We start from the raw sequence: 23,675 nt of genomic DNA, 5'->3' as shown, positions 1-23,675 counted from the left end.
CATACCGTGGACATGAAATACACTTGTGTGTCTTCAGGCCCCAAGATTTCGGAGCTGTTTGTTTTACCAGCCTACCTGATGAACAGCGGGGAGGGAGGTGGGGAGGGCCTGATCGGGGGTCGGGTGGAGCAAAGTCTGAGTATCGATGAGAATTTCCTGGGGCCCCCCAAAAGCTCCTCGTGTTGGCAGTCACCTTCCGTGCCACTGGGAAAGGCCCGGCCCGTTTACTGCACTGCCTGGGGCACCTGGTGAGGATTCCCCGGACCCTGTGACCCACAGACTGAACAGGCTTGTTTTCCTCGGAGCTTTTCTTTGTCTCTGTTTCACTGTCACCTCTTCTATGTGTCAGCATCAGGGCTCTTGAGAGGCAGAGGTGAGAAAGCGTGAGCTCCATGTCCCGTTTCCCAGCTGTGTTTCTCCGGGGTGGGGGTGGGGGTTGGCTCTGAGCGGAATCAACAAGAAGGTGAAGTTTGTCCTTGTGACACTACCCCGGTCCCCACCCAGCCTCTGCCCCCCCGTTGCTCTGGCCCCTTCTCCACCTGTTTTGCAGGTGGCTGTTTGCCTCACATCAGGATGTATCCATTCTCTCTCCCCTGTGGGACAGACCTTTGAGTGTGTTTCAAGGTGACAATCTGGTGATTTGGTAGATTAATCTCTGTGCATGTGCTAATGGAAGAGTAGGGGGACTGTTCCTTCCTCAAACGGTTATTGAGGCTGCTATGTGCCCAGCACTGAGCCCTAAGCACTAAGAGGGGTGGGTTGTGACTAATGGCCTGGCTCTGCCTCCAGGCCCTTGCGGTTTAGTGGGGGAGGGGCGGGGCTGAGCGGGCAGTGTTTAGAAATGTGGTGCAGGGTGATGTGTGTTAGGACTCTGGGTGGGATCCAGGCTGTGAGTGCTGTGGAGGCCGAGACAGGAAGACTGGTGCTCTGTGGTCGGGAATAGTCGGGGAACGCCAAGTCACAGCCCTGGGCCTCAGTTTCCCCATCTGACAAATAAGGAATGTGGACTCACTTACTGCTTTGCAGATTGCCGATGATAAGAGTTAACAGAGGGGCGCCTGGGTGGCTTAGTGGGTTAGGCATCCGACTTCGGCTCAGGTCACGATCTCGCAGCTCGTGAGTTCAAGCCCCACGTTGGGCTTGCCGCTGTCAGCCCAGAGCCCACTTCAGCTCCTTTGCCCCTCTTTCTCTGCCCCTCCCCTGCTTGTACTCTCTCAAAAATAAATTTTAAAAATTAAGAAAAAAAGAAAAAGAGTTACCAGAGGAGACTAGTTCAACACCAGGATTCCCAGGCCCCTCCTACAGATCCAGATCCTGTGAGTCCGGAGTGGGGGCTGGGAACTGCCCCCACTCCCAGTTCTGCCTCAGGAGACGGGACACTGTGGGCTTAGCCTGGGCTTGGAACGGTGTGGGGACTTGGAGGGGGGGGGGGGTCTTTGAGATGGCCAAGCACTTGGTAGGGACACTGGGAGACAGGGACATTGTTATACTCCAGCTGCTTGCTGAGCAAGAGCATGGTGAGGATGGTGGGACCAGAGAGCCCTTGGGGGGAGAGCTGGAGGCCGCCTGGCTGCTGGAGGACACATTTCGTGTTCAGCCTTAGCACGGTGTAGATAAGGCTTCGGGCTGCCGGGAAGGCCTTCTGAGCAGATTCACTTCGTGATTCTTCAGAGCAACCACAAGAGCCGGGTGTCCACGAGAGACCAGTGCAATGGGCGGCCTCCGCTGGACCTGCCCCTTCCTCTCTGGAAAAGCCTGCTGATCAGTTCAGCAGGCCCAGCAGGGAGGCTGAGGATCCTGTACCTCGGTGGTTCTCACACTTCCTGTGTGTCAGAATTGCCTCCGGCTTCTAAAAAGGGTGCCGGGGCCCACCTCCAGAGTGTCTGATTCCAGAGTTTGGGAGGGCGGCGGTGGGCAGGGCATTTGCATTCCTAAGAGGTTGCCAGGGGCTACGCTGCCCTGGTCCCCGGGCCACGCTTGGAAAGCCGAGGCCAGATTCTCAGCCCGCTAGCCCAGGTGTGGGGGTGGTTTCTACAGACTCAGGACCTAGTCAGGAAGGAGCGAAGGCTTTATAGGAGCAGGCCCCGTGGAAGGCCCGAGATGCTTCAGTGAGGAGCTCAGACGTCCTTCCACGATGAACTGGGAACAAATCAACAGCAGCTTGGCTCCCCAAAGCAGACATCTGGAAATGGACTGTTTTACATTTTGAAAAACAGATTTGCAGTAGTAGCTCATGGCCCGTCCGTGTGGCACGATCTCAAGGCTGCATCTCAGGGATGTGTCTGTTGTTACCTCTCCCCCACCACCCTATTTCTCCCCCACAGTTCTTGAAATTTCACCGTTAAAGATTATATCCTTGTGTTCAAAAATACCACCCCTCTCCAAAGGCTCACGTTAGGAACCAGAAATGCCCAAGACGGAGAGAAACTCACCTGCGTGTCCCCTGCTTGGCCCCCTTAGAGCGGATTTAAAGTCAGTCTTCTCTCCAGGCACCAGTGGGCAGGAGACCCAGGACAGATAGACTTGGATATACCTGGAGGCAGGGGGGCCGTGTGAAGGCTAGGTGTCCTCTGTTGCATCAGAGAGGAAGCCCCTCTGAGACTGGTCAACAAGAACGTTCCGGCTGGTGTGAGGCCAGAGGGGCCTGGATGCCCATGACATAGGGGGGCATCAGCGTGCATGGGGGCTCACCATAGTTTGGCCCATCTCCATTCATTTCTGTGGAACACAGAGGGGAGCGTACCGCTCTGTTTCTGACCAACCCTCCCATACCAGCCTTCTCCTTTTCCGGCTTAACTGGCTAACAGGTTGGAATTGGTGCTAGATTTGCAGTCAGGAGGCAGGAAATAGCTGTGCCTCTCAAGCCATGTTCCCAAGTCCATTAGATACGTGCGCTCCGCAAACCGTGTGGGAAGAGGAACGCCATCGCAATTGTATTTGGGGGTGATGAGTGACAGCTCGCTCTCGGGTGAGTCCTTCAGCCCGGTGATTAATCACCTTCTTGTTTGCCCATTGCAAAGTCAAGTTTTCCCGTATCCGGTGGTCTCTGAAAGGGAGAACAGGGTCTACAGGGCACACAACGTTCCAACAGAAAACTGTGGTGAGCCAAGTCGTTAATTGTGTTCGTGTTGAGATGGGTTAGGTCAGCCTAAAACACCTGCTTGTGTAAATGGGCCTTGTAGAGAGACGGCGTTTTGCCTGCAGGTGTGAATCACACAGGTGTATTTCTAGGCAACCCTGCCCCAGACACTGCTGTCGTAGGGTAACGGTGTCTGAGAAGCGGGAGTCTGATTTCTGCTATCAACCGAATGTGTTTTGTTCCACAGAATTCATGGTTGGGGGGGGGGGGAGGAAAAGTTGGGAGGCCCAGGAGGTGGCTTGGAGTGCCGATAAAGCCTTTTGGGGGTGGGGGTAGAATAAGAGGCCCAGCACGGGGCCTCTGTCTCCACCTCTCCCACCTGTGCTGTGAAGGAAAAGGCAAGGGTGGTCCTTGGGCCTGACCCCTTCCAGGCCGTGTGGTGGCTGTGGGCAGGCCATGTAACATGCTGTTCCTCTGTGCTGACACCGAGCTGCAGTTATCAGGGGTCACTGAGAAGATATGCAAAGAGCTAGGAGCCAGTGGATCCCTCTCTGTATAGGCCAGCCCCACCCAGCAATCCCTGTTGTCACAAAGGGCCGCTGCCCTTCTAGAAGAACCTGAGTGCATTTTCCTGGAAATGCCTAGATTAGGGTCACTGCATGGCTTTAACATCAAAGATATGAGGAATTAGAGGAAATTGGGAGATGGGAGCTCTCCTACAGCCCCAGAGTGGGTCAGAGGCCGGGCCCAGGATGCAGCCCAGATAAAGACTCTGCCCACCTACCCCCCACCCCCCTAACACTGCTGGTTACAAAAAGCCTGGGGAAGCTCCTTTGTCAATCAACAAATCTGGGGAAAGGGAAGGATTGAAAAGGAGTAAGGTTTTCTGCACAGCTAAAAGCTGTGGTTTTAGGCAATGCTGGTGCATCTTGATGTGGTAAACAGAACATTCTATTTGGAGTTAGAAGACCTGGAGACGGCTGTCAGCTCAGCCCCTTTGTTACCTGGGTGATTTGGGACTTGAGCTGTCCGCACCTCAGTTTTCGCATCTGTAAATCGGGTGTGACTGCCCTTACTTGTCCCAGGGATGCTTCGAGGATCAGGAGACACCGCACGGGAAGCTCTACACAGACTGTAAGATGCAGCAAAAGCAAAGGATTATCACTGTAACCGTTTCTATTTGCATATTGCTTGTAGAATTCCAGAGAACTTCCTCATCTTGTCTCTTACTGTGCAGCAGGGCCCTAGATCTAGCCTTCCCACTCACGTGCCCCTCCCCTAGCTGGCTGAGGAGCCAAAGAGTGAAACTCCTCTTGGGGGTGGGGATTTCCTCAAGGTGATGCTTCCACTGAAAAGAGTGCCTCAAACAGTGGGCCTTTGGGGCCAGGCTGGCATTTCAGTCCAGGAAGCCCTGTCGGAACCTATCACCTAACACGGGGATCGGATGCCCCAGAGCCTACATCAATGGCTGGCACTCACTAGGGCTGTGGACGTTTGTGTAGGTTGGTGGGTGACATCGTTAGGGGAGGTAGCTATGCTGACTTTTCCTGGGGCTCAGTTTCATTCACTCATCAAGCAAGTGTTGAGAACTTAGTGGGGATCAAACACTGTGGGGGTTCTGCCTCAGAGTGCTCACAGTCCATAGATGCTGAGACAGTTGGACAGACAAGGTTCCACTTCAGGGTCAGAAGCACTCTAGGAACGTGCTTTGGGGCCTGCTGAATCCTGGCCGGTGGCCTCCGGGAAGAGAGGGACCCTTGAGCTGAACCTAGAAGGCCAAGTAGAGGTTGGATAGAGGTGAGGAGGCAGGCTGGGCAGAGGGCATAACACGTCTACTTCTTGCCCCTCTGGCCAGGCAGGGCCCCTGAGGCTCACTGTAGAGACTTAGATATCTGCTCTCTCCCCTCCAGTCTCCCCTGTGCTCTGCCAGAGAGCAGTCTCCCAGCGTGTAGGATTCTGGGTCCTGGGCCAGAGCCTGAGCTTGCTCTGTTGGGTGGAGGGGTCGGGGGCGGGGGGCAAGGCCAGGCTGGTGGGAGGAATGGGTACTTCGGGGACCCCCCTGATTCAGCAAACTGCTGCTGTGAAATCTTAATCACTCTGATCAAAGGTTTCATGTTTTCTGGAATAAGTGATTTCACTTATCTTTTAGATCGCATTTGACTTCAGCACATAAAAGGCTCATTCAATTTGAAGCAACATCTCCACCAGGAATGGATTAACAGCAAGAAAACGGTTCTTTCTTACCACGGGTACAGCTGGGACTTTGGAAACCCAAATCGCTTGTAATCTCCTCTTGGAGCACATGTGGAGAGTCCCTCCTATAGACGGTGTTAATATGCTGTCCCCCCTGGGGAAACCTGTTGTCTCTCAACCTGCGGGATGTCCATGCAGGAGGAGCAGTTTGGCTCTTCAAGAGGCACGAAGCCACTGCTCTTTTGAATCCTTTGAACTTGAGCCCTCCCTTCGCTGGCTGCTGGCTTCACCCTCCTCTCTGGTCCAGCCCCCGTTACTAAGAGTCCAGGTGCTTGGGAGCAATGGTGACCCCCAAAGGCTTCCTGAGTCTCTCCCTGGAGTGAGCACTGTGGGAACACGGAGGGAACGTAAGCCTTGACATCCCTGCTGCAATGAGCTCACTCCTACAGAGGACGGGGGGGGGGGGGGGGTGGGGGGGGGTGGGGAGAGCCTATGTGTAAATTGGTTCAGCTCTACGGAGGGCAAGTCAACAGTAGCTGTGAAATTTCAATGCACACGTCCTTTGACCAAGAATTCCACTTCCATCCTGCAGGTCTAGGTACAGATAGGAAGGGGGATATGTGCAAGGCTGTTCATTGCAGGGCTGTTTGTAAGAGCCGGGGATTAGCAAAAATATAAACGTCAGTGGGAGATGGGGTTCATCAGTTATAGCGCAGCCATGTGGTGGACTAGTATGCGGTCGTAAAAAAGAACAAGGGTGCTCTTGTATACCGACCCGGGATGATGTCACAGGTATTATGACAAGAACAAGATGCAGAACAGTACGGGGGTGTGGTACTGCTTGTGTAAACAAAAGGGTAAAAATTACAACATGTATAGTTTCATGGGCATAAAGTCTCATGGGATAGAAACACAAGGAAATATTAACAGGGGCCTCACACGGAAAAAGACGTGGTCCCTGCCCCAGAGGCCTCCTGGAAACTTTTGCAGTATCTCCACTTCCCTTTAAAACTGGCTTCCAGGATATGTGCACTGTGTCCCCCGCCCCCAACAGTGGCCTGTCGGGCATAGCATTTCTAGGACCTTTGCCACCTGGGGCCCCAGTGGGCACGACTTGCCCTCATTCTCCTGCTTGTGGCCAGCAGCCTGCCTTGAACACCTCTTGAGAATGTGGGTTCTGCTCTGAACATCCCTCCTAAAGCACTTAGGGTGGACACCGTTCATTTGGGCAGCGCTCAAGGACTCGGTGACCCTGGCCCTCTGCTCTGGGAGGTGTGTGTCCCACCTCCCCTCATGAGACCCCTACACCCCCTCAGGCAGGGGTCCGCTGTGGTTTACTGTCCACTCGTCATCTCAGTAGGGCCAAACGTATAGCAGGGACTCACGAAAAGCCTGTTGGATGGAAGCATATATGCGGCCCCTATAGTTTGCCCCGGGCAGTGCCGGGTAGGCATTAGGAAGGAGACGCGAGAAACAAACAAACATTGGAAACTTGGTTTTTGAGCCTAGTTTATAAAGAGGAAATCTATCATTGTTCTCTGCCATTTCCTTTGTCCATGGCCATTTCTATAGGAAATGAAGGCAAAAGGCCCCTCCTTTAGCCCTCCCTCCTCTGTCATGTATTGCCAGGGCGCTGCTACTCTTCCATTTGAAGGGGCCACCAAGCTGCAAATAGGTGCTTCTCAAGTCCTGCCAGCCGCCCTGCAGCCAGCACCACACCCAGAGCTGCGCCGAAAGCGCGTCAGACTCAGCTGCCCTCCCCCTGCAGCTGTCTCCCCTCTCCTCCCTCCCTCCCCCAGCTGCCAGTGGCTTCATCTCTCAGCCTTCCCCTCCTGGCCAAGTGTGCTGTGTGTGTTTGACCGGAGGTGCAGAGTGCACAGCCAGGTGACACGCGTGCACGCTGTCACTCTTGGAAACCAGCCCTACCGGAGGGACTAATCCTGCGGCTCCGTCTCAGCCTCTGCATGAGACTTTGGAGCAGTGTTTTTATGCCGGGAGACAGCAGGGCCTCCTAGAACAAAGCAGCCTGCAGCCACTGGCCTTGCCCAGGGGAGGAACGGGGGTCTAGGGAAGTGTGGCAGCCAAGGGGCTCATAGCTAAGGATGTAAATGTAGACTCCCCATTTATGAGCTGTGTGACCTTGGATGCTTTCTCTTTCTGGGCCTCAGTTTGCTGGTCTATAAAAATGGGAGTTGGTCTCGGACCTGGGATCACACTGGGATGTACAGAGTTGGGACCGAATTCTAACCCGGGCTTGCCTTCTGGTCTGGCTCATGTCGGCTCCGCGTATACACTTCCGCTGGTGAGACCAGCTGGCGAAGCAGAAGTAGAGGCCAGTTCAGGGGTGAGGTGCCCTGATAATTGACTTGACCTCTCCTTGGGAAATGCCTGGCTCCTGGCGGTTGTCATTATTTTGCAAAGTTTGTGCTATTTTACCATCTTGGCTCATCTTTTTGCTGCCATGCTGCTTCCCGGGCCAGATCCAGTGGGGATGTGGTTTTGCAGAGGCCCCTTCCTGACAGGCGTCAGGGTGAAATCGCGGGTCGGGTCCGGACTGGTCAATCTGCCCTCACTGATGCCCCGGTTATCCATCACCCCACTTGTTCCCTAAGCTGCCTCCCCCGTGGGTCTCCCAGGCCACCTCTGCCCCCATTCCCTGCCCTTTTTCTTGCTGACCTCGGTATTTTGCAAGCCGTCTCCCTCCTTGGTCTCAAAGTGGCTCTGATGTTTCATCCCCAGAAGATTCCCCCTCCCGGAGTGGGCAGCCTGGCTTTCCATCAAGGCTACCTTTCAGAACTATCCATCACCAGGCTTGAAACTCCGAAATTCTCTTTTCCGACCATGACCTCCAGGCTCTCTGCTGGCATCCCCTCGAGATTAGTGCTGTGGTGGGCTCCACTGTGCACAGAACAGGACGTTCACATGTTCCGGAGGCATGTGTAGGGTGGGTGATGAATACAGAGTTGACTGGTCAGATGGGAGAAGAGGCTTCTGGAGGCCGGTGTGCAAAGGGGACACAAGAGCTTGCCGGGCGTAGTAACTGGCTCCCACCTGGGATGGAGGGGCAAAGGCAGAGGGGGCGTTGAGGCTTCACCCTACCTCACCCGGGAGAGGACGAGTGGGCACACGGATTGCTCTCCTAGCTGTCGCTGGTCTAGGGATGAGCTTGCATCGGACCTGATGCCTCCAGGTGGCTTCCTGGGGGAGGCAGGGAAAAGAAAGCCTAATTGGGGGACTTGTAGCATCCTTTTGGGAAGAAGCAAGGCAAGGGCGCACTGAAGCTTGAGGATCGGTTTGGAGGAGGTGACATTATGGACATACAGAGTTGGGGTTAAATTCTAAATGTGAGCTCGCTTTCTAGTTTGGCCTGTGTAGGTAATAATGTTGGCAACCCTGACGGTCTAGTCTAAACCGGCATCTGGGAAAATCATCCAGTGAAGCAGAAACAAGTACCAGTTCAGGTGTGGGGCCAAGAGACAGACACTTCACGTATCCAGAGATCAGCCTGCCGTCACCCCTCCTATCCAGAACAAAGATCTCAGAGTGAGAAAAGTGTCTCTGGTCACTGAAAGTGGCTGAAGCCCTGGCTTCTTGTTCCTAAAAACCCCTCCACCCGACCCTTTACTCAGAGCCCCATGGTTGCCCAGCCCGAGAGGATTCTAAGCTGCACCTCAGAAGCAGAGAAGCTTCTTTAGGCAGCCATACCCAAACAGATAGCATGAGCTCTGGGAGCCTCCCTGTGGGAAGGGGCAGATAGACAAAGAGAGAAAAACCCACAGTGGGGACAGATCCCCCAGCACAGCAGAGAGCCTCCTGGAGATAACAGCTAACCATGAAGACAAGCTTACCTTACGTTACCTTACATACCTCACCTTGCAGCTCAGCCACCGCAAGTGCTTTCTGGAACAACGCTGGGGAGGGATGTACCCAACAAGTGTTAGATTTTATATCCTTTGCCACAAATGGAAGAGAAGTATATAAACGTTTAGAAAAATAATTTGTGCAGTAGCGTTGAAACGAAACACACTTTGTTGCTTGAAGGGGCAATGTTTTTAGTTGTCTAGAAAACCTTCGTATGTGAAATACCTCATCTGTGTTGCCAGATAAATGGTGATTTCTGTTTGCATTGTGGAGCGTTAGGAGCAAAAAAGACCACGAGATTCCACAGACCCATTGAAAAATGTGTATAGATGATGTAATTGAGGCTCAGAGATGGGAAGTGATTTGCCCAAGTTTCCAAAGCCAGTTGTTGTCAGAACTGGGCCTCCAACTTGGTCCGCTAGGGAGCCAAATGAATTCAGGGGCTGGGGAGCGGGCCTGGATTCAGACCCTGTGCCTCAGCCAGGAGCAGCCAGACCAGGGCTGGGACCTCCTCCCACCTCCCAGAGGTAAGAGCCAAGGTCTAGATGGGAGACTTGGGGAGGGAGGGGTGGCTCGAACATCTGCCCAAGGACAAGTTGAAGAGACCCTACCCAGAATGGGATGTGCGTCCGGGTGGATGGAGGGGTGTTCCTGCCAGGATGCATGGGGCAGCCTGGGGGCGAGGAGCTGGAAGTGGTGTGGATGTGCCCAGTACATACGTGAGTCGCAAGCATCCCTGGCCGGAGCGTTTGACTCCTGTTCTAGAACAGCCCACCTCCAGGTGGTCAGGAATTGGTTTGAAAGGCAGCTGATGGCCCTGACCTGGGAAACACAGAAGAAAATGCCCAGCCCACCTTGTTGCCTTGCAGGAGTCAGCTGCTAGAGTCTGGGTTTTGCTTTCTCTTTCCTGCTAGAGAGGCAGAGAGGGCTCCGAGCCTGGCCTGTCCAGTGCAGCCTCTTACTGAACATCTATCTACAGACTTCCTATTTTTACTCTTAATAACCATAAGCCCGGGGTTACCAGGGTCCTCTTGTTGCTATAGTGAGAGGTGATAGCGCCAGCCTTCCAAAGCGCTGGACCCTTGGCTTAGAGGAATAACAGAATCTGGGTTGCTTTATTTTTGGGTTTGACTGAGAAGGTTTAACGCACCATTTTCCAGCCCTTGCAAGCAAATGGCTGTTTGTGCTCAAAATACACCAAACCTCAAGAACACAGAGTAACTGACGGTTTGGGGACGTGGGCAAATAAGAATAGGTAGAAGGTACTTTTTGAATTACAAAAATGGTGATAAAACTTCGTTAAGAACACCTAGAAAACGACAAAGAAATACATGTGGTTGCATTACTGTGTCACGGCCCTCGTGATCCTGAGTTGTAGCCTTACCAGCAGTTTTCTTAGATGTGCCTTTGGCAGAGTTAAAGACGTAGAGTGTATGTAGTTGGCAGTCGGCTCTTTCAATTAACATGGAGTAAGCATCTTTCTGTGTTCCTTCGTTATCTCAATCAGCATTATTTTGAACGTTTATTTATTTTTAAGACATGGAGAGACAGAGTGTGAGTGGAGAAGGGGCAGAGAGAGACAGGGAGCCACAGAGTCCGAAGCAGGCTCCAGGCTCCGAGCTGTCAGCACAGGGCCCGGCGAGGGGCTCGAACCCACCAGTCGTGAGATCATGACCTGAGCTGATGTCGGACGCTTAACTGACGGAGCCACCCAGGCGCCCCTCAATCAGCATTATTATTATTTTTTTTAATTTTTATGTTTATTTATCTTTGGGGCGGGGGTTGGTGAGGGGCGGAGAGAGAAGGAGACACAGAGTCCAAAGCAGGCTTCAGGCTCCGAGCTGTCAGCACAGAGCCTGACATGGGGCTGGAACCCATAAGCCGGGAGATCATCACCCGAGTCGAAGTCGGACGCTTAATTGACTGAGCCACGCAGGCACCCCTCAATCGCCATTATTTTTGTTTGGATAAGGTCATGTAATTTTGTAAAACGTTCTCCTACTTTTCCCCTTCAGTGGGTCTCTGGAATCCATACTTGGTCTCCATCGTGCCACCTCTGTCAAAATTTTATTCCTTTTTTTGAGTTGGATAATTTGTCTGCCTTGTCTCTGTCCCCTACACACACACACACACACACACACACACACACACACACACACACACACACGGATTTCCTTCACTCGACGGCCCTGCTAATCAAAGAGTGATCCCAGACCAGTGGCATGGGCATCCCATGGGAGCTTGTTAGAAATGCAGAATCTTAGACCACCCCCCCACCCCCCCACCCCGCCGGGACCTCCTGAATCAGAGTCTGCATCTGTATTTTGACAAGATCCCCAGGTGATTCATAAGCACATTAAAGCTTGAGAAGCACTGATCTGAAACCCATTTCCCCATGCCTCCAGGATAGAATCCATGCTCCTGGCCAGGTGCACAACCTGCTGTGTGGAGACCACATGGGGAGGAGCTAGGGGGTGAATAAGGAAGGGCCAGATCAGCAGGATAACTACAGGTGGTGGGCCACCGTGGGCCAGGAACCCTAGAGAGGTTGGATTGGCGAGATGGCGGGTGGGGGGGGGGGGGCGGGCTGTGAAGGAAGTTCTAAATGGCAAACCCATGGAAGATGCAACGTGGAAAACTGAGGGCCCCACTGGCTAGTAGAGGCAGGACTGCGGGCTGGGGCCACAGCAGTAGCTCACTCCAGTTTTACAGATGCAGCAGCCGAGGCACGGAGAAATTGAGTTGCTTGCCCAAGGCCACAAGCTATTAGGTGGTGGAAGTGGGGGTACAAACCTGATCCAGGGCCCAACCCTTAACTGCCCTGCAATGCAGGGCAGGGTGGACGATAGGAGAAAGAAGAGGATAAAGGGATGTTAAGCTTCTACAGTGAGCTGGGTACTTTTTCACTTTGTTATATTTAACATGCACATCCTCTTTGGAAGTGGGTATTCTTACCCCATGTGACAGATGAGGAGGTCACTTTGCATCAGCGATAAGCAATTACCTGAATTCACATGGTTGCTGACAGCTGAATGCAGGATTTGAACCCAGGACATTTTGGAGACCGAAGTGATGCTCTTTCTACCCTGCACTTCATCATCAAGGTGTGGAGTCAGTCTCTTCTCTCAGAGTAGTTTCTCTCCTTGCTGCCCACTTCCTGCTTTTAAAACCCCATTTCTGCCCAGGGACACACTCCCCTTGCGCATTCTTGGTGGGGAGAAATCCACGGCAAGTCCTAGATGTTTTCCTTCAATACCTAAGGTTGGGAGATGCCAGGACTCGGAGGTACCTGGTTTAGCATTTGATCCAGCTGGAAACTAAAGCCCAGAGAGCCCAAGTGACTTGCCTAAGGTCACACAGCCAGCTTGTTAGAGATCGGAGACCCTGACTCTGGATTCAGTGCTCCTTTCATGACTCAGAGTTGTATTTGTGCCTGTCGTCCTGGGTGCCGAGGGTCAGTGCACAGCCAAGCCGGTCAGCACCAGGCTGCTGGATTGCTAGAACAGTGCAAGTTCAGCTTTAAACTTAGCCTAGAGGGTGGAATGGATAAACTTTCATTAAAAGAAAAAACTAATAAAAATAATATCTGCTTATCGTTAAAAATGCAAGCAGTGTGTCTAGAAGCACCTGAGAGCACCCCTTCCTGTCCCTCCCCAGCCTACTCCCCAGGGGTAACCACTTAGCGCTGTCTCCAACGGCTCCTTAATTTTCCTGCCAGCGGTTGGGTTTTGTAGGATCCACGCCACAGCAAGGCTATTTTTAACAAGCATCCCAGGCTTCAGGGGGTTGAGGAGAGGGGAAGAAAAAATATTCCATTTGTATATTTTTAATCCGTGCACATTTGAGCAGGCAGTGGCTTTCCTGTGCCCACTGCCAAGGGTTGCGGGCAATTGATTAGACTTTCTGGATGCAGGGCAATCCTTTCTCTTCCCTTAACGAGGCTGGAAGGCCAGGGAGGGGTTCAGGCGATATTTCTAGGGCTGATGGCTGTCTCAGCTGGCTGCCTCCTGATCCTGCCTGCCTGCCCCCAGCCCTCTCCCTCCCAGCAGCCTCGAAAATCCTGGCTGGGTCTCCCAGGGCAGAAGAGGCCTGGGAACCTGACTCTCTGTGCCAGGCTCATATTTAGAAATGTCTCCAGCCAGAGGTTGGCGTGTGTCCCGCTTGGACTCTGGGCAGGGGGTGCGGTCACATGTGCTGCCTTCGAGTGGGCAGATTCCGAGTGGGCAACAGCCCGCTTTGAATATAAACACACTCCTTTTATGCCGAGGAGCTGGCATCTGAGACTGTGCGCTTGGGCCCTGGACGGGGGCAAGGACTGGTAGCCGGATGGGCAATGGGGGAAGGGAAGAAAGATGTCATGGGCTTGACCTGGGCAAAATGGTGGTGGAGGAGGGGTCCCAGCTCTCTACCCCACACACCGTACCCACAGTCCCACGCTCTGTTTTCTGTGCTCCTTCTCCAGGTGGCTGGAGCACCACCCCTGCCCCTTAGGGGGCCCACAGCCCCATGGGAGCCAGCCAGTGTCCTGACCTGGGCTCCCCTTTTTGCCTCTAGAGTTCCCCGCTCTGTTCAGGGGCAATCCTGGGGGGCAGCGTGAGCGGGGTGAGAGTCAGGCTGGATACGGGGCCGCCACCTGCCTCAGGGTCTTGCTCCAGCTCTCTGTCTGAGAGCAGCCCGCCCGTCAGCCTCTCCAGATGGAACGTGGAAAATGTGGCCCTGACAGCCTCATGCCTGAAGGCTCGCTCAGTACTGACTACAACGGTTCTGGGATTTCTAGCCCACCCTGCTTTCTCTTCCATGTCAGCGCGTGAGAATGGGTGAATTAGATAAGCGATCTTGGCCTTAAATGGTAGCCTCCCGGGGGAACAGACATCATGCCCCAGCCCTGTAAAAACTCCCTTTGCTTTTAAAACAGGTCCTCTAAGGAGGGGCAACCTGGTTCATTCATCTCGCCTCACATATTTAACGAGCACCCTCGGAAGTGCAGACCCCGTACAGGTACCGGCCCCACAGTGCTGGTGGGGGCTTCAGGCTCTCCTTCCATCACACCTCTCCGCCCTTTGCAGGCCTGCCCTGGAGACCAAAGCGGCTTGCTCCACATCAGCCCTTCTGAGAGGAGGCTGCCTTCCTGCAGCCTAATCTTCAGAGAGAATCCACATGCAGAAGCAGGACTTTCCTCCTGCGTCCTGAAGCCAAGCCCCTGCCAAGCGCTCAAGCTCCTGGCTGGGGGCCCCCACCTCTCCCTGTGCCATCCTCCCTCCCTCTCCTCACATCTCAGGGAAGAGGGCTCCAAGCAGTGGTCAAGAAGGCTGAGTAGATATTTTCTTTGTTCCTCCCGGGAGCAACATGGTAAATATGCAATAACGGGGTGAACGGACAAGCAGATGAATAAGCACGTGAGCGAATGAACGAAGGAACACACGGAGAAGCGGGCTCAGCTCCACAGGAACTTGGAATTCGGAGGAAAAGACCCGGGCGTGTAGAATGGTAGCGCTGTGGGACTGAAGGGGACCCTAGGGATTGGGCTCCCCGCCTTTGGATGGGAAAGGAAGTGCAGGCTGAGAGGCAGGAGGGGCTGCCGCGAGGCCTCAGAGACCGCGGAGGTCAGAGGATGGTGAAATTGCCCAGGGCGAGTGAGATCCGGAACCGCGTGCAAGGCTGCCCTACTTTCCGTCTGCCGCTGCCCTAAGTGTCCCTCGTCCTTGGGAAAAATTGCCTTTTCATATGGTTGGGAGTGGACGGCACAATTTTTCTTCGAGGGTTAATTGTTTTGCTGACAGCACAGATAATTAGGAATGAGAATCCCGGAGTGAGGGCGACAGCACCATCTGCTGTGAATGTGGTTCAGCCCCACCTTGCAGGAGGGCCCGAGAGGCCTCCTCTCCTCACCCTCCCTACCCCCAACAAGAATTGATGAGCTTTAGCTGTTTGCCTCTGGAGCTACAGCTGCCAGGTGACCATGCAGCCAGCAGGATAGGCCGGTGACTGGCTTCTAAGGGGTTCAGCATGTTCTCCTTCCCCCATGGCGTTCCCTGCATGTCGTAGGGCTCCCTTAAGAGCTCCAAAGTTGGCTGAGGACCCATTGGGCTGCCTGGGACTCAGGGCTAATGCCAAGGGAATGATTTTCTGTTCTTCCCATAGCCTGATGTTTGGAGGTCTGGTCTGCTGTTGACTGGAGGTGGGCGTGTGGGTCTGCACTGAGCTATGTGGCTGTCATTGGCGTTGGGGTGATCTTCCTGCCTACCTCTGTGGATTTGCCACCTATCCTGGGTTTCTAGGCCCCGTGGCCTGTGCTGCTTGCTCTGGAAGGAGTTGGCCCCGTCTTCTATTGCCAGGTAGGAGTTTCCAAGTCGTGACGTTCTCCCTGTCCATAGAAGCAGAGAGCAGCTTTGGAATCAGGCAAGGAATTCCATTGTCTAGGGGCAGATCTTTCTTCATCTGGGTGGAGCATTATGGTTTTTCTTCCCATTTGTGTTATTTAGGAATATGTCACATATACAAAAGAACATACGAAGGCCTATATGCTTTTTGAAGGTAATAATAGTAATTGCCTAGTTTGTTCAAAGGTGCTTTTAACCCCCAGTGATGCCTTGCCGAGAAATGTCTCGCAGGTGGGAGCTATAGAGAGCCAGGTCCCCCAGGAAGCTCAAGGTTGGCTGAGCCCCTACTCCACCCCCAGAAAGCTGTGGCTATTTATCACAGCCAATTTCCTCTTTGCCTGAGCTGCTCCCGTTAGCAAGGAGCCTGCACATTCCTGTCTTCCTGTTTATCACTGTTCCCTCTGTGCTTGCTCCTCCTAAACCCTCCTATCAGGGAAGAAACCAAAGGCATGACTGTTCTCTTCTCCCCATGCTATAGTAGCAGGCCAGGCATGCCTCTGTTCTCCTCCCCTTCCTACTCCTCTTGACCCACCATCCCCCTGAGGTGACAGGAAATTAACGTAGGACCAGGGAGCTTGCTGGAAAGAATGATAGTTGGGAGTCAGGAGTTGCTGTCTTGGCTCGTTTACTAACTTACTGTGTGACCTTTAGCAAGATTCTCAATGTCTCTGTGCTCTGTTTCCCCATCATCAAAATACCCCTTTATGTTGCTGTTGTGAAACAAATAGGTCCAATGGATGTAAAAGCAGCTTGAAGGGTATTAGTCATTATACGTGTTGTAAGACATTGTCATCATCATGCTTACAGAATTCATGGGACCTCATGTCCCTGCCTTCCTTTGCCACACTCATCCCTGTCCATGGTGCTACCCCTCACTGGTAGTGCTGGGTGCCCTGGTGGACGCTCTCCACCTGCCACAGCCTCTTCTTAGAAATGGGTTCACTGAGGCTCAGAGGAACCCAAGGTCAGGGTGGAACTCAGGGTCACAGCCATCCTGGGTAGCAGGAACGCTCGGCACCATTAGAAGCGGAGGCCATGACTGGTCAGAGGTACAGGGCTGTGGCTGGCATGGACCCAGTCTCCAGAGGTGAGCAGGCCTCCATGCTGAGTGGGGTAACTTCCAGCTGGGGCTTTCCCACCCCTTAGAGTGTGAGCTGTGGTCTTGGCTATGAGATGGGAACTCAGTGGAGCCAATCTGGGTCCCTCACTCAGTGAGGTTTGCATCCCCACCCTTGTCTCTTGCTCTGAGCCCAAGGGCTAGGGAAGGAGGTTCATAATAAGCCACAGGTGGGTGGCCTTCCTGGATCCTCAAACCACAGCGCACTGGAAGCCTCACCCCAGGGGTGGTGGAATGTCCCTGGTAGACATGGCTGTATTCTTTGTGCATCTCAACATTGGAAGGAGAGCACCAAGTTCTCTCCTCTTTCCTGGGGCAATGAGGTGTTATGAGCTGAACTCTGAATAGTAGGTAGGATGAAGGGTGGGTCTTTCAGGCAGATAAAACAAAATATACAGAGGTAAGAAAATAGGAATGAAGGGAGTGTGTGTGTGTGTGTGTGTGTGTGTGTGTGTGTGTGTGTGTGTATGCACACTGAGGCCTGGGAGCAGGGCTGGTGGGTGGAACATGGGCAGTGAAGACCTGGCTGGGGTAAAATCTATATAATCACCAAGATCTGCAGGACCTAGGAATAAAGAGCAATAAGAGGATGGTTGGAAAGTTCTAGAACAGTTAAAACTTGGACATGTGTTTCTGGTCATGGGAGGCGACAGACGCCTCTGTTCTTATTGCAGATCCCCTCTGAAACAGCTGGGAGCTCAGAACGTGTTGCCACCTGTGAAGAGCGGGCCAGCCAGGAAAGCAAGAAGGGATGGAGTGGAGCCCCGCCAGGGCCTGAGGAGTGACCATAATCCACAACCACTGGATCTGGAGCCTCCAAGTCAGGAAGGCAACACAACCAGGGAGACTCAAGAAGAATCAATGCTTCGGCCCCCAGCGACATGTACACGGTGTAATGACAGGTAATGAACCTGGGGCTCATCTATCCTTTCTGAATGATGTGGCAGGTAGGAGAATACATCAGCCTGCAGTAGACATAAAATGTCAACCCTCGGAAAGATAACTATGCAAACAAAGTGCTGTAAGGCCTGATAAGATGATAGATGGGTGCTTTATAGTTATTAGTTTCTGCCCCGTGCACTTGCTAGAGCCGGGCACAGGAAGATTTAGCATCAGGTAGGTTCACTTCCTAGGTCTTATGGGAAGGCCTGATGCCTTTATAGATGGAGCACTGCTTGTTTGAAGAGCTCAAAGGAACAAATCAAGAAGTCATTATTCCCCAGTGGCCCCTTGGGAAGCCAGGAGTTGATGCCAGTGGGGAAACAGAGGCAGTGAGGGGTGCAAGAGCACTTTCTTGTATTCAGGAAGCAGAGATACATGAGGGATAGATCTGGAGACCTCACTGGTTGGGGAGACTTCCTGATGGATTGAGATTTCTTCAATGATAGGGTGAGGCGATGGGTTGGTATTTTTTGTAGAAGAAAGGACAAGGGGATTTTTATGGCTCCCTCCATCCCTCCAAGGGTGCTAGATCAAGTAGCAGATGTCAAGGGTCCCTGGGGAAGGTCATGAGCAGGCGTCTGAGGAGCACAGGAGGGGGCTGGCAGATACCCTGGGAATCTCAACCAAGCAGTTGAGCCTGGGAAGTCAACCAAGCAGGAAGTATCAAACAGGTCTCCGGAGCCTAGAAGGTGGGGTTCTGAGGCTAGAAGGACAGGGAGCCAGTGGGATTGGAGACCCCAAAGCTGGTCTTTGCTCTATATGTCATACAGGGTAACACTCTGACAACTTTCACCTTGGGGAAAACGGCAGTCTAGGGCAGAAGCAAAAATAGCTTAGGGCCTTGGGAAACTGACCAGAGCAGGGGGGGAGAAGGACCAATGGCCTGGGGCAGGAGGCCCAAGGAGGTGTGGCAAATTCCATTCCAGTGTGGGCCAGTGTCAGAATCCATAGGGTCAGGCCAAGGGGTGGGGAGGGGCAGAGTATTAGGACTTCTGGGTGGCCTTGTTCTAAATCAGGCAGAAAGAATAAGATGAGGAAGGAATTCAGAAAGCTGAGCCCAGCTCTAGGAAATGGGTCAGCCACAGGCACCAGGCAGGCCCAGGACTTAGCTCCTGTGTATATAAGGAAATAAAAGGGGGGTAAGCTCCAGGGAGCCCAGCAAGTATAGCCCAGCACAGCGGCCTGGGGCTGTGTCTCTGGATACTGGCGCTGCACTATTCACGTACCCTACCTCTCAGCAGGGAAGGTGGTCTGTGTATCTCAGACTTGCCTGTGGACCTGGGCAGGGCTGACCCTGGAGGGCAGGTGATAGGGGCAGAAAAGGTTCAGCTTGCATGGTAGTATGTGAAGACTTTCATCATGTGTGTGGCCTCAGGAAAGGAGCGACAATATGCTTCCTGATCAAGTCAAGAAAGGACAAAGGACCAGGTCTATGAGAAGGTTCTCAACCTATTTTAGCACTATTGCCGAGTACCTGTTGTGTCCTGGGTTAGGTGCCAGCAATGCAAAACTGTATGAGGCATCTCTGCCCCCAAGGGGGGGGGGTATGGGACATAGGAAAAAGAATGGCAGTGGGGACAGAGCCAAGACTCCAGGAGCCTCGGGCTCCCATCTTCAAGACAGGGACCATGCTTTCTCACTCACAGGCTGGTTGGGAGCATTAAATGAAATAAAACATGCAAAAACACTTAGCACAGCAGCTGGCACCATAATAAGTGATCAATACATTGAGTTCACTTCCATTATGCTGCTCTTGGAGGAGCTCACAGTCTGGCAGGGGTGGGAGCAGAGAAGCCCGGGAGAAACGCATCCTGATTCCCAGGGCTTCACATTGCTCCAACGGGGTCTGAGGCATGGGCTCCGAAAACCTGGTTGTCAGAATTTGTCTGGCTGTGGAAGATACAGTTCCAGGTGGATCCAAACACTCAGAAATGGTGATCGTGTTCAAGTGCTTTGGCAGTTGCTGGGCCCACGGGTTCTGTATGGGTACCGAGTAGGATAGAGGGCAGGAAGGGCGGTGCCAGGGATTTACAGAAGTGTTGAGAAGAGAAGAGCCTGGAGACATCTTGCCTCCTCGGCTTCCAGGGCGGTTCCTGGGAGTGGGGCAGGGTGAGCTGGGTATAGAAACCAAGACTTGGGTCCTGCCGCAGGGCTGCCTAGGACAGCCTGAGCCACAGATGTAAGCCGCACACACGATTTGAAATTTTCTAGTAGCCACAGCAAGAAGGTAAACACAAGCAAGTGAAATTAATTATAATAATGCATCTCATTTGACTCAAAAGGCCCAAGTATTATCATTTCAACATGTAATCAATATGTAAATTACTAATGAGATACTTTACATTCTTCTTTTCATACAAAGTCTTTGAAGTCCAGAGTGTACTTGAGACTTACAAATACCCCTCAGTTTGGACTAGCTGCATTTCAGGTGCTCAGCAGCCACATATGGCTTGTGGCTACTGTACTGGACAGCTCAGGTCTAGAATCTGGAATTTCTTGCCAAGGGGCACCCAGGAGCCAGGTGTTTCTTGAGCTAAACGACAAGACTTACTATTATGTCCTCTTCTTATGCACATCTGTAATGTATCCCTGGGGAAATTAGCTTGAATAATCAGAGATGTCTTGAATCGCTTTTTCTAGATGGTGATTTATGTTTTCTGGAACCAGCCCCGGTTATGGGTCCCCCCCAGCTGGTCTTAGGACCCCAGCATCCGCTGGTTCAAGGCTGACCTCAGGCAGTTCCTAAAACTCTCTGAGCTTCAGAGGCTTTGTTGAAACTGGCACTGATCATTTCTATCTTGCTGGGTAACTAGGAGGACTGGATACAATAATGAGTGATTACTCTGTGGCATTTGATGTCAAGAAGGGATCCTTGTTATTTTCCTAAATCAAATGACAACCAATTTGCGTTCCCCTATTGGCTAAGTCTGGCAAGTTTCCTAGCAGGCATTTCTGTTGTTCTGTCTGTTGTATGAGAACGATGAGGATTTGGAGGTCAGGAAAAATGGGGAGGGAGGCGAGGCCTGGACCCCTGCCCACAGAGGCAGTGTCTATCTGTGGTCTCACCTTATCCGGATCTGTGTGGTCCTCTGGAGGAGGCAGGCTCTGCCGACAGCTTGTGCCCCAATGTCAGCTCTGCCATAGGGAATGTTGGGGCCCCTAGGCCTTCATCTCTCGGGTTTGGACGCCACCAAGGTGCTGTGTTCCAGCGGAGGGAGGGTTTCTGGCCTCTGTACGACCCCTTCCCTGAGCCATCCCAGGCATCTTGGGACCCACCCCAGGGATCCTACCTCAAAAGCTGTATTTCCTTCAATGTCTCTGTCTCCATCCTTCCAGCCGTGGCCTTTGAGACAAAGACCCACCTCTACCTTATCACCCCCTGTTTTCCCCAGCCATAAAAATACGGATAACTCCCTCTGAGGGCAAGGGAACCCATTGCTACAGAGTATGGCTGCTCTTTCCAGGGGTGGGGAGTATTTTATGAACGACATCTGCTCTAGCCACTGGCCCCCAACCACCGTAGAACAGTGAGGTTTGGTGAGAGTCCTGCCACAGGGAAGGAGGTTTAAAGAGCGCGTCTGCAGGAAGACCCCATGTCCCCTGGCCTCGTGTGGAAGGAGCAGGACGAGGAGGTGGAGGTCAGTGTCGGTGTCAGCTGCGCTGGCATCGTGCAAAGTCTACAGAACGAATGAGGGTCTCCAGGCCCGGGGACTGAAGCAGTGTCTTCAGGGCTGGGTCAACACTTGATTGTGGGTGGCAGGGTCAGCGGTGCTTTGAGGCTCACCGCGGCGGCCTGTGGGGCCCTGTGTTGCTGCCTCTCTAGACAGGGGGTCCTGTCCCCTGGAGCAGCTGGCTCCTGCTTCCTGCTGCTTCTGCTGGGGCCCGTGTTCTCAAAGCTGTCACGAATCAAAAAGGATCCTCCAAACCAGTGTCACTGTGACTTAGCATCTATTTTAAGAGGTGACCCGTGGCACATTTGGAGGACAGCGGGGAGGAGGTTTCACAAAATCAAGCACATTTAGACAGAGAGGCAGCCATGGCCCTAAGTTCATTGGGTGACTCTGTTTATTGGGCCTCACCTTCCCCAGGCCTTAATGTTCCCATCTGTTAAATGGGCATGAGGAAGCCTACTATGGTGAGGCCAGGTACACATGCATTTGAAAAGTAAGAGGCACTCTGAATCATAACCACCAAGGATCTGAAAGTATTACGGCAGCACCCTTTTCCTCACTAACTCTATTCCTTAAAATTAGTCTCTCTCTTGCTTCCTAGGGACACACAGGGAATAGTTTCTGATATATCTTCTGTGCAGTTTTGCAGCAGGGAGAGGCAGGCAGCCACATTGCCCTTGACTGACAACCTTCATATGGGTATTTAACAATTTTAATTTTTCATGATTCCTCTGATAAAAATAGTGCCGACTAAAAACAAATACATTTGTATTTTCCATCTCCTTAATTAGTTTCTAATTTGGGGGTTCTTATTAGCCTAAAATCATCCCACTGAAATGGTCCTTGGATGGTAAAAAATGTGCAAACCACAATCAATTCTAGAGAGATCTTGGTATTTAATTATGCTGATTGGAGCACTAGAGACCCCTGGTAACATGAACCTCTCAGAATAAGCTTGATTTGTGTAATTTGGTTTTTAAAAATTTTGGATGCATATTTATCATATTCAACTATGTGTTCTTGTTCTCCTTGAGATTCGACTCATCTTGTAGGAGATGGGTGGAGGAATCCACGGGCTATCGAGACCCTGGGATTCCAGCTGAGCCCACGGAGTTGCTGGTGGGGCCTGGCCTGAAGGGAGCACGGGGTCCCCAGCTTGGCTGGCCATTTAAAAATGTCTTTTCTTAAAAAAAAAAAAAAAAAAGGAAAGGTTAAGGGTCACACAGAGACAGCCTAAGAAACGGTATGCTGATAGAATTTGGGAGGCTGAGGGGTGCCTGGGTGGCTCAGTTGGTTAAGCGTCAGACTTCAACTCAGGTCATGATCTCGTGGTTTGCGAGTTTGAGCCCCGCGTCGGACTCTGTGCTCACAGCTCAGAGCCTGGAGCTACTTCTGTGTCTCCCTCTCTCTCTCTCTGCCCCTCCCCCGCTTGCTCTCTGTCTCTCTCTCTCTCTCTCAAAAATAAGTAAACATTAAAAAAATTAGAAAAAAAAAAGAATTTTGGAGGTTGACGGTAGGAGAGACTCTCCCATGAAATCCTAGAAAGTGGGCAAGTCTCAATGTGTTAGAGATGTATCTAGAACCAAATTTTAGAATGTGCTATAACTTTGGAGGCACTGGGAAGACCCAGTTGCTCAAAAAGTTGTCCAAACCCATGGGTTAATATCGGCTTTGCTAAAAGTTGGACAACCAGATGTAATGTCATGGGAAGGACACGCACCGCCTGTGATATTTGCTTGCTGTAAAGCTGAACCTAAATCTGCTCAAGCCTGTAAATCTAACTACCGTTTTATACAGGAACTAGAGGAACACGCAAAGACACCATGGAAGGTGGCTTTGCCATCACCAAAGCCAGACCAAGACCTCAGGACAAATGCCCCCGTTTTGCCAATAGGATGAGGAGGGGGAGTTAAGGGGAGGTACAGGGGAAATTATTGCAGATTACTAGAGTAATTACTAGAATCTCAAGAGTCTTAAGAGAGACACCAACCAAATGCACTCTGTGGGTCTGGTTTGAGTCCTGATTTGGGGCCTACCTGCCACAGATGGACCAATCTGAGAGAATCAGTGACATTAAGTCCAGGATGGATGTGGGATATCCAGGAGTTATTATTAATTTTTTTTTAAGGCGTGTGATATTGTGGCAACATTACATACTGAAGTATTTACAGATGACATAATAGGATATCTGGGATTTTCTCTAATATGATCCAGATAAAAAAAAGATGGAGCAAAAATAGCAGATTGTTGCATATCGTTGAAGCTGGTTTGGTGACTGGTGATGGGCAAGTAGGGATTTATTATGCTCTTCCATTTGTGCATATTTGGAAAGTTTAATAATGAAAAGTATAATAATAATAATAATGAGGAGAAGAAGGAGGAGAGGAGGAAGAGGATGAGGAAGAAGAAATGTCTTGACTAGTTGATTGAGC

The 23,675-nt window shown here is 52.1% G+C and overlaps 1 protein-coding gene and 1 long non-coding RNA gene across 4 annotated transcripts in view; both read left to right on the top strand.

The window, feature by feature from the left end:
* ZBTB7C (zinc finger and BTB domain containing 7C) overlaps positions 1-23,675 on the top strand; it is a 349,974-nt gene that overhangs the window by 52,680 nt on the left and 273,619 nt on the right. For 2 of the 3 annotated variants that reach the window (XM_086682916.1, XM_086682919.1), the window contains exon 2: positions 17,305-17,532. The gene's annotated coding sequence lies outside the window, so the exon portion shown is untranslated. Of the gene's footprint in view, positions 1-15,259; positions 15,469-17,304; positions 17,533-23,675 lie in introns of those variants that run through there. The other variant, XM_086682918.1, reaches the window with a different exon arrangement.
* Positions 2,600-5,690, top strand: LOC147575611 (uncharacterized). Its single transcript, XR_015242555.1, has 2 exons — positions 2,600-2,968; positions 5,229-5,690. It is a non-coding gene; the product is annotated as an uncharacterized LOC147575611 (long non-coding RNA).

Source organism: Puma concolor, chromosome D3 (genome assembly GCF_028749965.1).
Source record: "Puma concolor isolate L17-30 chromosome D3, mPumCon1.1.hap2, whole genome shotgun sequence".
Classification (NCBI taxonomy): domain Eukaryota; kingdom Metazoa; phylum Chordata; class Mammalia; order Carnivora; family Felidae; genus Puma; species Puma concolor.
Note: the sequence above shows the minus strand (reverse complement) of the source record. Positions and strands in the feature narration are given on the sequence as shown.